Source organism: Molothrus aeneus, chromosome 10, assembly GCF_037042795.1.
Source record: "Molothrus aeneus isolate 106 chromosome 10, BPBGC_Maene_1.0, whole genome shotgun sequence".
NCBI lineage: Eukaryota > Metazoa > Chordata > Aves > Passeriformes > Icteridae > Molothrus > Molothrus aeneus.
In genome coordinates this window covers 22,213,668-22,226,462 of record NC_089655.1, presented here as the reverse complement: position 1 = coordinate 22,226,462, position 12,795 = coordinate 22,213,668, and the positions used below count along the sequence as shown (strand labels likewise).

Here is a 12,795-nt window from a genome sequence, read left to right as displayed (position 1 = left end):
ACTGCTATTAGGGAATCAGCAGACTTAGGAAGGGGAAGGAAATGCTGGCTTTTATGTGGAGCCAGCTGAAGAGCGTATGCTCAGAGTTGTCGAGAGCGCAGATCTTCTCATGTCTGGATTACGAAGATGTAACTGTAAGAACACTTCAAAGGGTTGGGGTTTTGTTTTATTTTGTTGAAAAAAATGTTATCACTTAACCTGGATTGGCTGTGCCATGTTCTGATTATGGGATTTCCGTCATCAGTTGAAAAACTTGAAGAAAGTGTATGCGCTTGATAATATTTCATCTGTCTCTTAAGCAAAATGGTTCTTATCAGAAAATACACATACATTTTCATATTTCAATCACAATTCCACAGCTAGAGATTAACTGAATAAAAAAGGATTTAAAACCACATGCTATGTAAACCCATTTGTCTTTTTCCTAAGGGAAATTTAAGTCTAGTTAGTGCATTACAGGGTAAAATTCGTTCTTATGCAAAAACTTACGTTAGAACACAAAATGAAATATGTGGCTCACTGGCAAACAGAATGGCAGTAAACAAGCCCACATGATGTGCTGACCTAGAGTCACTGCATTTTGTGCATCATCAGATGCTGCAGAAGGTCAGGTGTGAGGTGCCCAAGGTGTGCTGCATTCCAGGCCAGAGCAGTTCCTTCTTCCTGACTCTCCCCTGACACAGGTAGCAGGGATGTGCTGCCACATCATCTGGTGTGCTCTGCTGTAGGCCTGGATTGCACCTCCCCTGCATTTCAGTGCTGCAGTAAATGCATCGGTGATGATTTTTTTTTAATCTCAGGGCAGATTTTCATGAACTGTATTATCATCTTCTCACAAGAAACTCTGTTCTCTGGCTTTTCCCATTGTACAGGGTCTCACAAATCCCCTTCTTCCAAGATTTCATTTACCATTGTCCAACTCCTTTTTAAGGTTTGGCTAAAGCATTGTATTTCTCGTCTGTGGTCATACGATTTGTCCTAACTTTATGATTTATTTGACTGCACTCCTTTTTTCACTAAAAGACAATAGAATTATTTTCTATGGCAGCCTGTCAGTTGAGATCCACCTTGACAATGGAAATAAGCTGTAGATGGTTATGTTATTTTGATTGAAGTGTTTCGTTATGGTCCTCCACCTTTTCATTTTGGCCTTTGGAGAGCTCAGCCCAGGAATACCATTTATGATTCACAGATCCCTGCTACTTCACCTCTCTTTCCTCTTTGGGGGATTGACTGGCAATATGCCCATGGGCCAGTGCACAGGTCTGTGTTTTGATGCCTACTTACTGCTTTCAGTGCTTAAAAGTTGTCCAGACCCCAAGGTTTGTGAAAGCAGGAGTCCTACTCACCATAATCCTTAGCACGCGTGAGTCATTTTTCCTTAACTTATTTTAATAAGTTAGTCAAATTAGTGTTCCTTCTGCACAATTCAGTTCTTAAAATGCACTTTAAATTCAATTTTGGACAGTCTTTAAAACTCAAACAGAGCTTAAGGTGTTTGATTTTTGTACTGTATTTTATCTGACCAGGATTTGCAGGGGAATATATTATTGGCTGGTTTGAGGCCATTTTTTTTTAAATCCTCAGGCAAAAATGGAAAAAACCACAATGAACTGCAAGCACTCAAGTCATAAAACAGAGTGAGTGTGGTGGTGTCACTAAATACACCTGAACCTTTGCAGAGGTGACAATGATAGAATTTGGCTGTACTGACGTGCAAGGAGGCCAGTATCAGCCAATTTCTGGCCATCAGGTGGTACGAGATGAGTAACTCAATGGTTGGTTACTATGTGAGGGGAAAGTGACCTCTCAAACAAAACTGAGTGCTGCTGGAAGGACTACCAGGGCGTGAACTGGGGTTTTATTAATGCCTCTGCATTGCTCAAAGGAGCCATTTTTGCAGATAGGAGTAAAAACAGCTCCTCATTCAGGTTAACCAGTGGTTTTGGAGGAATCAAGTTTATTGTTGTTCTGGGTTGTTCCATTCTTTCTGCCTTTATAGCATCATTGTGCTTTATTTTACCCCTTAGTCTAAACTCAGGCATTAAATAGATGGGCACTATTGTTCTGCTGCCATTATTTGTCTCGTGGTTGGTTTTATTTCACTGGTGCCTGCAATGATCGATCAGTGTACAGGGGTTTTTTATAAGCCAAGGTACAAATAAGGTGCATTGTTAGAAAAGCAGCATGGAAGTAGCACAGATCTTATTCAGCAAGTCATTATTACTGGAAAGATTGATCGTGTTTTTTCAGAAACAAAATAGAGCATCCTTCTGACAAAAGGGAAAGACATTGGGAAGGAACTGTTGGGTTTTTTAAAATATTTTTTTAGCCATTTGTAGCTGTTTAATGCTAAGGAAGGGAAAGTGGATAAAAAATCACTAACCAACAACTTAGTGAAGAGCACTGCTGTTTTGATCAAGCATTGCTGGGGGTTTGTGAGCAATTTTTTTTGGAGACCCAAAGGCCTCATTTCACAGCTTGAAGGAGCTGACAGTGCTCAACAACTCCACCTTCTAGGGTGTCAAAGGTGTGTGCAAGACACAAGGCTCCATGAATATGCACAAGTCAACCACATAAAATATGTGGGATAATCTTAAAATAGTTATTGCATCAGCTTTGATTAAACCTTCTCCTTCTTGAGTGATTCTGTGGCTGGTTGGACCCACATGGGGAAGGGGATTGGGCAGCACAGACCTGTGCTGTGGGGTCTATCCTCATTCCAAGGGCTGTAGGGATATTTCCTGGCTATTTGTAGGGATCTTTTCTGGCTCTTAGGGGTTTCTTATGGCAGGATATGTCATTCAGAGTTATGTAATTTGTAAGGTCTTACTTCACTTTGGTGAGGAATACTCATATAGAGAGTAAGATGTGGTGAGTTGGAGGCCTGTGCATCTCCATAGAAATGCCAGCCAGAGCAGTGACCTGATTAGCCTTTCAAAGCTAATTATCTCCATGTTATTCTGCAGCTTTCACTCTCCAGCCTTCATGCTCAGAACTTCAGTTTGCTTCTCTGACAGAGAAATATTTCCTGGCAGCTCCTGGCGCAGGCATTTCAGATTGTGACAGAAAGCTCCTGCTTCCCTCCCGCTCCTCGTGTGCCTGATGGAAATGAATGATGAGACAGGATTTGGCTTTAAATCACTGCACAAATAATGTGACAAATTAATATTTGACATTTACCAGTGTAGGACTGTCAGGCTGATGCTGTGCCCTGTGCATCTGTGTGCTGTTCCTGGGGCAGCCTGGGCAGGGGCTGTGGATGGGTTTGCTCAGAAAGGTGTGCCCTGCTCTGAGGAAGGGAGAGGGAATGGGTGTGCACCCAATACCTCCTTGTTTGTGGAGCAGAGGCACCACTGTGTCAGTGAGAAAGGCTGTGAAATGCAGAGATATCCTCATTTCATGTTTTATTCTGAGGCGAAGCAGTTCTACTCGAGCATCGCAAAATGCAGAAATGGTATTTTCTGAACATAAATACCATTTAAAATGGTATTTTAAATGGTAATTTTAAAGCTCAGTTGTTGGCAGAAGTCCAGATCTGTAAGGGATGCTGAGGCTACAGCTACAAAAGCGTGTTTTCACACATGAATAAGCTGCAGAAGTCAAGTAGAAAAAGGTCGTGACCTTATGTTAACCTTCTTTGGTAAACTGTCATTTCTTATTTATATTATTGTGCTCTCATCTGTCAAGGCAACTGCAGGAACTTAGAGACAAGTGAAGTCCTGTGATTAACTGTTGATGGAAAGGAGCTGCTATTTGGTTGATTAGAGTGATTTTGCAATGGCTGTAACCCCATCCGTGGGGGTTTCAGTCAAACCTCAGAGCTCTGGCTGCTTTCCTGACCTTTGCCAGGGGCAACTTTGGGAGCAGCTGCCTCCAGAGCCAGAGTGTGACTGTGCCAGGGCCACCACCACTGGTTACCCCAGAAATGGAGGAGTCACTGGGGTCACTGCTGGAGCCTGCTCCCAGGGCAGGGGGGGACTCTCCAAACACTGCTTGTTGCCTTGGAAGAATTAATGGTGGGCTAAAAGCAATACTGAGGGACATGTCTGAGAGCAAGAAAGTGGTTATTAATAAGGTGACATCATTTATTAAGTCAATAAGGTCTGAAACACAATTTACTCTTGTCAAAATTCTGGTTTTGTTGAAGAGAACAAATGCTAATTCTGCATTTGGGCTGTTTTCCCTGCCCAACAAATCAATGTACAGGTGTCTGCCATGTCCTGTGATAAAAAACTGAAGGACAAAATACCATGAACTTGGAAGGAAATGCCAAGGCATTTTTAATTATATTTATTTCATTTTTATTAGAACAGAAGAAATTAGTCTACTGGAAGGATTCTGGATGCTTTTGCATGATCTTAACTCTAACAGTTGCATTTGATTCAACACACATTGTTGGCAGGCCACGACACTGAGGTACTTATTGCCAGGAACACTTCAGCAGAAGGAGAACAAGGAGAATATATTTCACAAATATCAAAAAGCACCAGTTCTTATTCCAGATGCAGCAAGTACCAGACCAGCTGAACTCAAATCTTACAGCACTCAAGTGGAGGCACCCCCAGATGAGGTGAAGCCACCCAACCCTCTTCATCTTCCTCTATTTCAAGACCTTGTCTTGAGACAAGGAAATAAATCCAGTTGCAGGAATTGTTTCCCAATTATCTAATTATCTGTAATTGAATTACTCTGTCCACCTAAAGTCTGCCTCTTAGAGGGAGGGGAATGGACAACTCCACCTCATCACCCTCAGCAGACCCTGTGTGAACCAACTTTATAACTGAGGCATTTCAGGGTATTGGGAGTTTACAGCAATTCTAAAAAGAGGAGAAAAAGTATAAGCAAAAGAAAAAGACTTGTAAGAGGAGAGAAGGTAAAGCCTAATTTCTGATTTTTGCAAACCTGTTTTTAGTGGCTTTTAGGTATCCTGGGACTCCAGCTTGGGTTTTTAGAGCTAAGGCAGATAATTTCAAGTATTTATGCTTCAAAGTATAAATACTTGAAATTATTTTAATAATCTATAATACTTGAAATTATTACTCACTGTAATCTGGAAAGGGGGGGTGAAGAGTAAACATTTTCTTCTCCATTAGTTTGTACGTCCAGAATATTGGTAAATGTCTTATATTTGAAGTGAATTCAACAAGAAGCAATATCTGTTTTTACATTTAAGTATTAATTATTATTGCTCCTACCTGTCAAATAATTATTTTTAGTCATGAGTAAAAGCTTAATAACTGCTTTTGATTTTAGATCCCAGCTGGAAATTTAAAAAAGTAGGGTTCCCCTACTTGTCTTACCGAGGGAACTGTATTAAGTGAGATTAGGGATCAATTGTGCATTATAAACACTGTTTGGCATTGTGCACTCAGAGTTCTGTGTTTTTGCTGGATTTAGGCAGGAGGACTGTGTGATTTTTGTGCATGGCTGCGGAGAAGCTCTGGGCAGAAACTGCTGGAGATGTTCTACATTTGCAAACTTGATGGGGAATCTAATTTTATTTCTACTCCCAAGTCATTCTTTTGGAATTCTCAATTTCACGCATTTCTCTAAGAAGAAGTGATGGCTGGAGGTTGTTCCTCTGACCTCCCTCGTGTTCTCCCATGCTGTGTTGGATCCAGCTGGGATCAATAGCTGCGTGGAGCTGTTACACTCTCCCAGGCAAATTGTGTCATCTGTCTGCATTTGTCTATTCCTGGTAGTTCTACAGCAAAAAAAAAGCCCTCCAAATAAGCAGTAAAAATGACAACATAGCCATAGTAAGGGTAACACTGACTTCAGCTTATTGGACTTTTTAAATTAATTACCTGAGTGCTGATTCCTGGCAAGCCTAACCAGGCAGGAGCTTCAGCTGAATTTTGGGGGCTCATTCCAGGCTGGCAGTGGCTTGGTCAGGGCAGTCCCATTCCAGGCTGGCAGTGGCTTGGTCAGGGCAGTCCCTTTCTTTCTGTGAGCCCTCTCCAGCAAAATGATCCAGCTACGCAAACCTCAATCTTATAAAAACACATTGAATACTAAACTCAGCAAATCCCAGCATTTTGTGTCTGTCTCTCTTCAGTCAGGGAAAGGGACACATTGCTCGGACCAGAGCAGACACTTCCCACCTGGTTCAGAGCACTTCTGTGTTGGTCTGGGCAGAGAAGAGCCTTAGATGCTCTGATAATTGATTTATTGTTGATTTTTTTTTATTTTTGATTTTTTTATTTTTGAGTTTTTAATATTTTTATTTTTATTTTTCAATTTTTTAATTGCCCGGCTTTAGTTTCTCCCCGATTCCTGCTTGGTTGCTGCTGAAGGCTGCCTGCCCCTCCCTCATGCACCGAACAAAGGCGGCTGCGAGCTGAACCACCCAGATTCTCACATCTGCCATCCCTCGGGGTACACAGGCTCACAGTTATGACAGCTCCCTCCAAAGGGAGCGCTGCCATTGCAGGCTGAGCTCCTTTATCCCGGATACGTGTTTTCATCCATGGGAGCTGAGAACAGGCTGAGTCAGTTTGCAGTCACTTTTTAAGGAGAAGTTTTATGCGCACCAGTTGGGTCAAGGGTGTTGTTATCCTAATCCAAGGCTCCAAAGCAATGGTTGAAGGAGTCCTACCCAAAAGCCCTTGACTTTTGGGATCACTTATATTTCAAGGATTCAATGATTATTTCCAGATAATATTGGCAAATTTCTTTTTCTCCACAGAGCTTGTTTTTTGGTGCCTAGATTTTTGCCTTTGAACGCTTAATTCAGCTGCAACGTTTTAATAACAGCCTTTTGCATAAACAAACCGTGGAACTGGCAGTTTAATTTTCAGGTTATGTCAGACTACAGGGTTAGTACACTGTTAGAACACTACCTAACACAGGGTTAGGTGTATTGCAGCTTGTCACCGTGTCACACATTCCCTGCAGCTCAACTTGTGCCGCGTTCCAAGGCAGCAGTGTTTCTTAAAAAGCACAGCATTGCTCGTACCCCAGGGAAAACTGGCACCTTTTCCCTTTGCATTCCAGTTATCAGATGAATTACTGGTCACTGATCTGAAGGGGAAAGCTTGTTTCTGGGTGTCACAGGTAGCAGCACAGGCAGAGCCCCATCTCCACGGCGTCTGCCATATGGCGCTGGCGGCTCCCCGTGCGTCACAGCTGATTATAGACTCGGCACAGGGATTGCTTCCCCAGCCTTCCAGCTACCTTGTCTTCCTCCAGCTCCACCAGCTGGGAGCAAATATGAAGCAGGAACCTCAACTTGCCATCATCCTTGGGAAGGAATGTCCTTCAGACTGTGGGATGTGCAGGGACAGCGGCTGTCATCCCCTCCATGGTTCCTCCCTGAGTTTTGCACAACAAAGTTGGGCATGGGCAAAAATAAACTGCCCTGGAGAGTTTTCTTTGTCCAAACCACTTGATGCATAAAGCTGTATTGATCAGCTTTTGATAGTGAAAACATCTAAAGTTCAGAAGTATTGCAGTGTTTGCCATATTACTCAGGGACTCGATGCTTTTAATTAACGGGGGAGCTGTGAATAGTTAGATGGAAAGCATTATAGAGCTATATGAAAAGGCTGTTATTGTCCAGATGAAAGATAATATTTGGAAATAATGTGACAAAAAATGATAGACTGCAGTACAAATATGTTTTGAGATATTTCTAGGGCTCTGATTAGTTTATATTAGCTAGTTTTTTGCATGTATGACTACATCTGAAAGGCAGGTTATAGAGAATGTTAACATTCCAGTGGGCTGATTGACAATAATTAGTTTATTTTGAAGGAAAGGAAAGAAGCAGGGTATTGTTGGAGCTGACTAATGTGAATTAAAAGCCAGGTAATCTTTTCTGCAATTACAGAGATACAATGATTGCTGTTATCAGAGGAGAAAATCCACTCGTACTTTTAAGAATCATTGTGTAGGAAGAGCTTTGCAAGCCTGAAATTGAAGCTCTGGTCATGGTCTCCAAAATTACACTTAGTAGTAATTTTATGCAGAAGCAAGACTTCTGAATACTTAAATTATAGCTTGTTTGTAGCAAGGTATTTACCAGCAAATACAGGCATCTTATAAACAGCACATGAGTCATCTTGGTGTTCATTTCGAGCACATCGAAAATGCAAATTGCAGCTGAATTATTCTTGTTTGGAGAGGCAAGGCTTGGAAAAACCTTAAATTCGTACTTTAAATGGAAATTGTGCGCAGAAAAATGTTCACATTTGCCTTTCAGAGGAGGGTATTGTGCAGGGTGGCTACAGCTTTTTCTGTAGCTTTGCCTACAGGCTGTGTAAACAAGAACTGATGGCAGGTACAGGGATAGGAAAGACCACAGCTCCTGAGTGGTGTTTGTGTTCCTCTTTGGGAGCATTTAATACTGTTTTTCACCTGGACACCTCATAGAACTCCCTTTTTTTCTTTTTTTTTTTATTATTGAAATGCCTGTGGATTTTACGAGCCATCTGATACAACCTTAAAAAGCTTTAAAACAATTTGTGATAAAATCTAAAGCAAACAGAAACCCGTCAGCTTCTCTGTTCAAAGCCTTGGCCCAGAGGAAGCGATCCAGACATGACTGTCAGCGAGATAGCAACTGCTGGGAGAGCTACACTGCGTTATTAAAAGATCAGTAGTTTGATCAACATCATATTGGATTACTCCAACTTCAATTACAGGAGTACCTGAGGGCTTTAGCTGGGATATATTAGAAGAACAACTTGAAGTGAACCTGCTGTTGTTGCACGCCAGCTCTGTGAAAGGCCCACCTGAGAACCCTGTGAACAGCTCCTGTCCCAAAAGGGATTCAGTGTCAGCCAAGGAGTTCAAAAACAACTAGTAATAAAAATGGAGCAATCAACTGGTTAATTTGATGTGAATTTTAATCTCAGGAAGAGGAAGAAAAAAGGAAGTAAAATAAATTCTTCCATGCCCTGGTGACACAAAGACAGGGTGAGAGAGTTGGGGTGGTTCAGCCTGGAGATGAGAAATGTCTGGGGAGAACTCAGAGCCCCATCCAATGCCTAAAGGGGCTCCAAGAGAGCTGGAGAGGGACTTTCAGCAAAAGCATGGAGTGATAAGAGAGAGAGAAATGGCTTCAAACTGACAGAGGGCAGATTTAGATCAGATACTGAGAAGAAATTCTTCCCTGTGAGGATTGTGAGGCACTGGCACAGGTTTCCCAGAGAAAATTTGTGGCCTATACCTGGAAGAGTTGAAGGTGTCAGGCTGGAGCAGCCTGGGCTCATGGAAGGTGTTCCATGGCAAGGGAATTAGAACTGGTTGACCTTCAGGGTCCCTTCCCACCCAAACCATTCTGTGATTGATGATTAGGATCCACCTCTGGAAGTTGGCATGGGTAGGTTTTGGATGTGTTCATGTCACTTCTCTCTTCTCCTTCTAGAACCTCTGCAGAGTCACACATGCTTTATGTCATAAAGGAAGCAGCGCAAGAAAACCTGTGTAAAATGCTGTCCTTTGCTCCCTGGCAGTTTATCTCTTAGATTGTCCTGGAGCTGGGGTGGCTGCAGTGGGGGATCAGTGCTCGTGGTGGCACCTGAAGAGGCACCCCATGAACCGATGGCTGCAGAGCAATGCCAGAGCCAGCTGTGACACAGGGACAGGAGCTCGTGCTGTGGTCTCAGCTTCAGAGGGGCAGAGGTGGAGCTTGGTGGCTGAATGGTGCCTGTGCCCTCCCTGTCACAAACCACATCTGTATTTCAGCCAGCACAGCACGTGTGCTGTAAGCTGGAAACACAGGATTATGAAGGTGTTTGCATGATTATAATTTTCTTGTGCATGTTTTACCTGCTGTGTGTGGAAAACACATTTCTCTGCATTCTGCTGTAGCAGAGGCACGGATCTCAGCAAGTGTGCATTAATATTGCTGCTAGCAAAATCCAGGTGTTCTCATCACATCAGGCATTTCTCTTTTTATTCCAGGACTACTCTTGCAAACTGCCGCGTCCTGCCGAGAGGAGATGCTGATGGCCCAACACATAAACCTCCTTAAAACAGCTCAGAGCTGAGTCCACACAAGGAGTTTGGGCTGTATCATGCTGTCCCTTATTAAGTGCAGCTCCTTGTAGAGATCCTCTCCTCCTTTGCCACCCTCCCACCACACAGCAGGGCCCAACTGGGTTGTACTGAGGAGCTGTATTTAAAAATTGATAGACCCATAACAAATATTCTCTCTGCTGTTCCACCCCACATCAGAAAATCTTGCAGTAGCTGCTGATACTGGTGATCTCAAAGTCCTTCTCCTAAGCAGAAACCACCTGAAATTTTGATATTTGGTATTAAAACCTTCCCTTCCAACTTCCCTGTTCACAGCCAGTACATTTACCTCTTTTCTGCTGGAAGCAGTAACATTAATGAAGCTGGGTTTTGTTGTTTTGTTTTTTTTAGGAGCCTAAGTTACCCTTTTCTTTGGTTTGTCATTCTTCAGCTTGTACTCCCTTGTTATTTCATGCGGTCATTCACTTATCCTGGCACAGTTGTTCAGTGAGAGTTTGTGTCCATCTGTGTGGGTTTCATTTTGATGGGAGTTGGAGTCGTCAAGGGGGTGCAGTTGCCAAAATATCTATTAGTCTAACCCCACTGAGGGGGCTGGTAACCCCATCACTCTTCCTTTTTGGCTTTACTTTGCTGAGATGCTGTATACTACACCAAGATCCCAAAAAAGATCGTTCTTTTTTTGTTTTAAATACTTTGGGTGGAGAAAAGCATACAGAACTGCTTTGTGAAAAGATGAAAAATCTATTTCTACATGGCTGTGTGAAAACATCACAGTGTTGTCTGAGGTCTGGCCATGAAATTGCCATGTTCCTAGCTTTAATTCTATAGCCTGGTTTTCCTGCAAATTGTCTGGTTTCAATAATTGCTTAAAGTGTGTGTGTGTGCACATATATATATATATATATATATATATATATATATATATATATATGTCTCTGTCTGTATATTTAATGAAGAATTCCTTGAAACTCTAATTAGGGCTGCTTGACTCCAAAGCAGTTTACATATCACAGGCTTACACAGCTATCAAACAGATGCTTCTCCTTTTTTTTTCATTCAGCTGACATTTTCATTTTCTCTGCATATTTTGAGCACTGAGCAGTGATGTGTTTTGACTCCTGAGGCTACAGATGATATCAAAATGAGGATTAGAAATGAAGCTTTACCTGTCAATTAAGTTGTTAAGCTTGTCCTCCACAGTGTCTACACTTTGAAATGGCCTGTTTATTGAATTTGAAATAGTTTTCATTCTTGACTTTGTTTAAATTGAATGGACAGTTCTAATTATAATCTTCAGGGTTTTCATCTGCAACATATGGTTTGCATTTAGAGCTGTGGATGAGGGGCTCTTGGATGTTTATTGAGCTAAACCACTGTTAAATATCTCGTGAGAGAGTGGCATGTCAGGCATGGAGAGTAAGAAGAAATGGGCAGTACAAATATTGGCCAATTTTCTCTTTTCTCATCACTCTGTGCAGGAGATCTCTCTCCTGGGGGACAGCTGGGAAATGAACTGTGGTGGCAGGGTCCAGGCACTGGGAGCAACAAGTCACCACTTTAAGTGGTTGTCTGGTGCCAGTCTTAGGAGGGAATAGGGAAGGGAAGGAAAAGGAAAGGGGAAAGGGAAAGGAGGCTTTGCCGTACCAAGTTCAAATTCAATGAATTCAAATTACCAGGATTTGTGTCTGGTCAATGTTGTTCTTTCCAGTCACCTGTGGCCCCCACGAACAGGGCTGCATGATTTCTCATGAATAAATGACAATTTATTCATCTCTTTACTCCCCAGTAAGGCCAGTGGCGGACCAGGAAATGAAATCCAGGTCTCAGACTTGTTGGGGTGGATTGTCCCTTGCAGTGCTCACAGAAATCTTCTCTCCAAAAGCAGGTTGTGGGGCAGCTCCTGACACTCCTGCTCCATGGGTCTGTCAAAAATACCTTGGAGATGCCTCTGTCCTTTTCCCTTGAAAACAGTCATCAGGAGAAGCATCCCCTTTAAGATCTGGACATAAATATTTATTACCTAGCACAAGGTCCCATTGATGACTCTGCTGTTCAACGTTTCACGGCGCTGTGGTTTCCATCCTTTGGTGTTTCCTGTGTAGAGAGAGAGAGAGAAACCAGAAGGAGATAAGTGAAACCTGGCCTAGGCACAGCTGGAAGTCCTGAAAACCACCTGGGAAAGCACATGAGCTGTAGGACAAGGTACCAACTACAGGGTAGAAAATGTCTCTCCACAATACACCAAACCTCCAGGGAGGTCTGGAGGACAGACTGACAGACAAAAAGCCGTGGTGATCTAATGCCATTATTTACCTCCCCTTCCCCATTTTCAGGAGCAGGTAAATAATCAGATCACTTGTAAAGCCTCTTTCTTTGCCTGCAAAATGGGTGCTGGTAGAAGCTGCTTTGTCCTTTATCCTGGGTGAAGAAATGTGGCAGAAAACTGGCTGCTCCAACAAGGGTCCTCCTCCATTGTGAAACCAGCTTGCAGGGGCTAAATTGGGTGAGGAATCATTAACCTTGCCTTTTAACCAGTCTCTTCCCAGCTCCTTTTGGCTTGCTGGAGCCATTCCATGAGTTAATCCTGTTGGAGCAGCCTTGCCTGTGACACCTGGCAGTGAGGAACACGAGGAAGCTGCAGCAGCTCGGGGCTGACCTGGCTGGCTCAGACAATGGATGCTCATCTAATCCATGGCATGGGCCAGCAAAGGGCAGAACAAATAGCTGAGGAGCAAAAATAAAAGCCTGGGAGCACTAACAGTTCAAAATGACCCAGCTGGCTCTGCAGGAGCACATTTATCTGTGCTG

General features: G+C 42.8%; 1 protein-coding gene across 1 annotated transcript in view; it reads left to right on the top strand.

Annotated features, from left to right (window-relative positions):
- LOC136560712 (multiple epidermal growth factor-like domains protein 6) overlaps positions 1 to 12,795 on the top strand; it is a 191,509-nt gene that overhangs the window by 101,826 nt on the left and 76,888 nt on the right. The window lies entirely within an intron of this gene.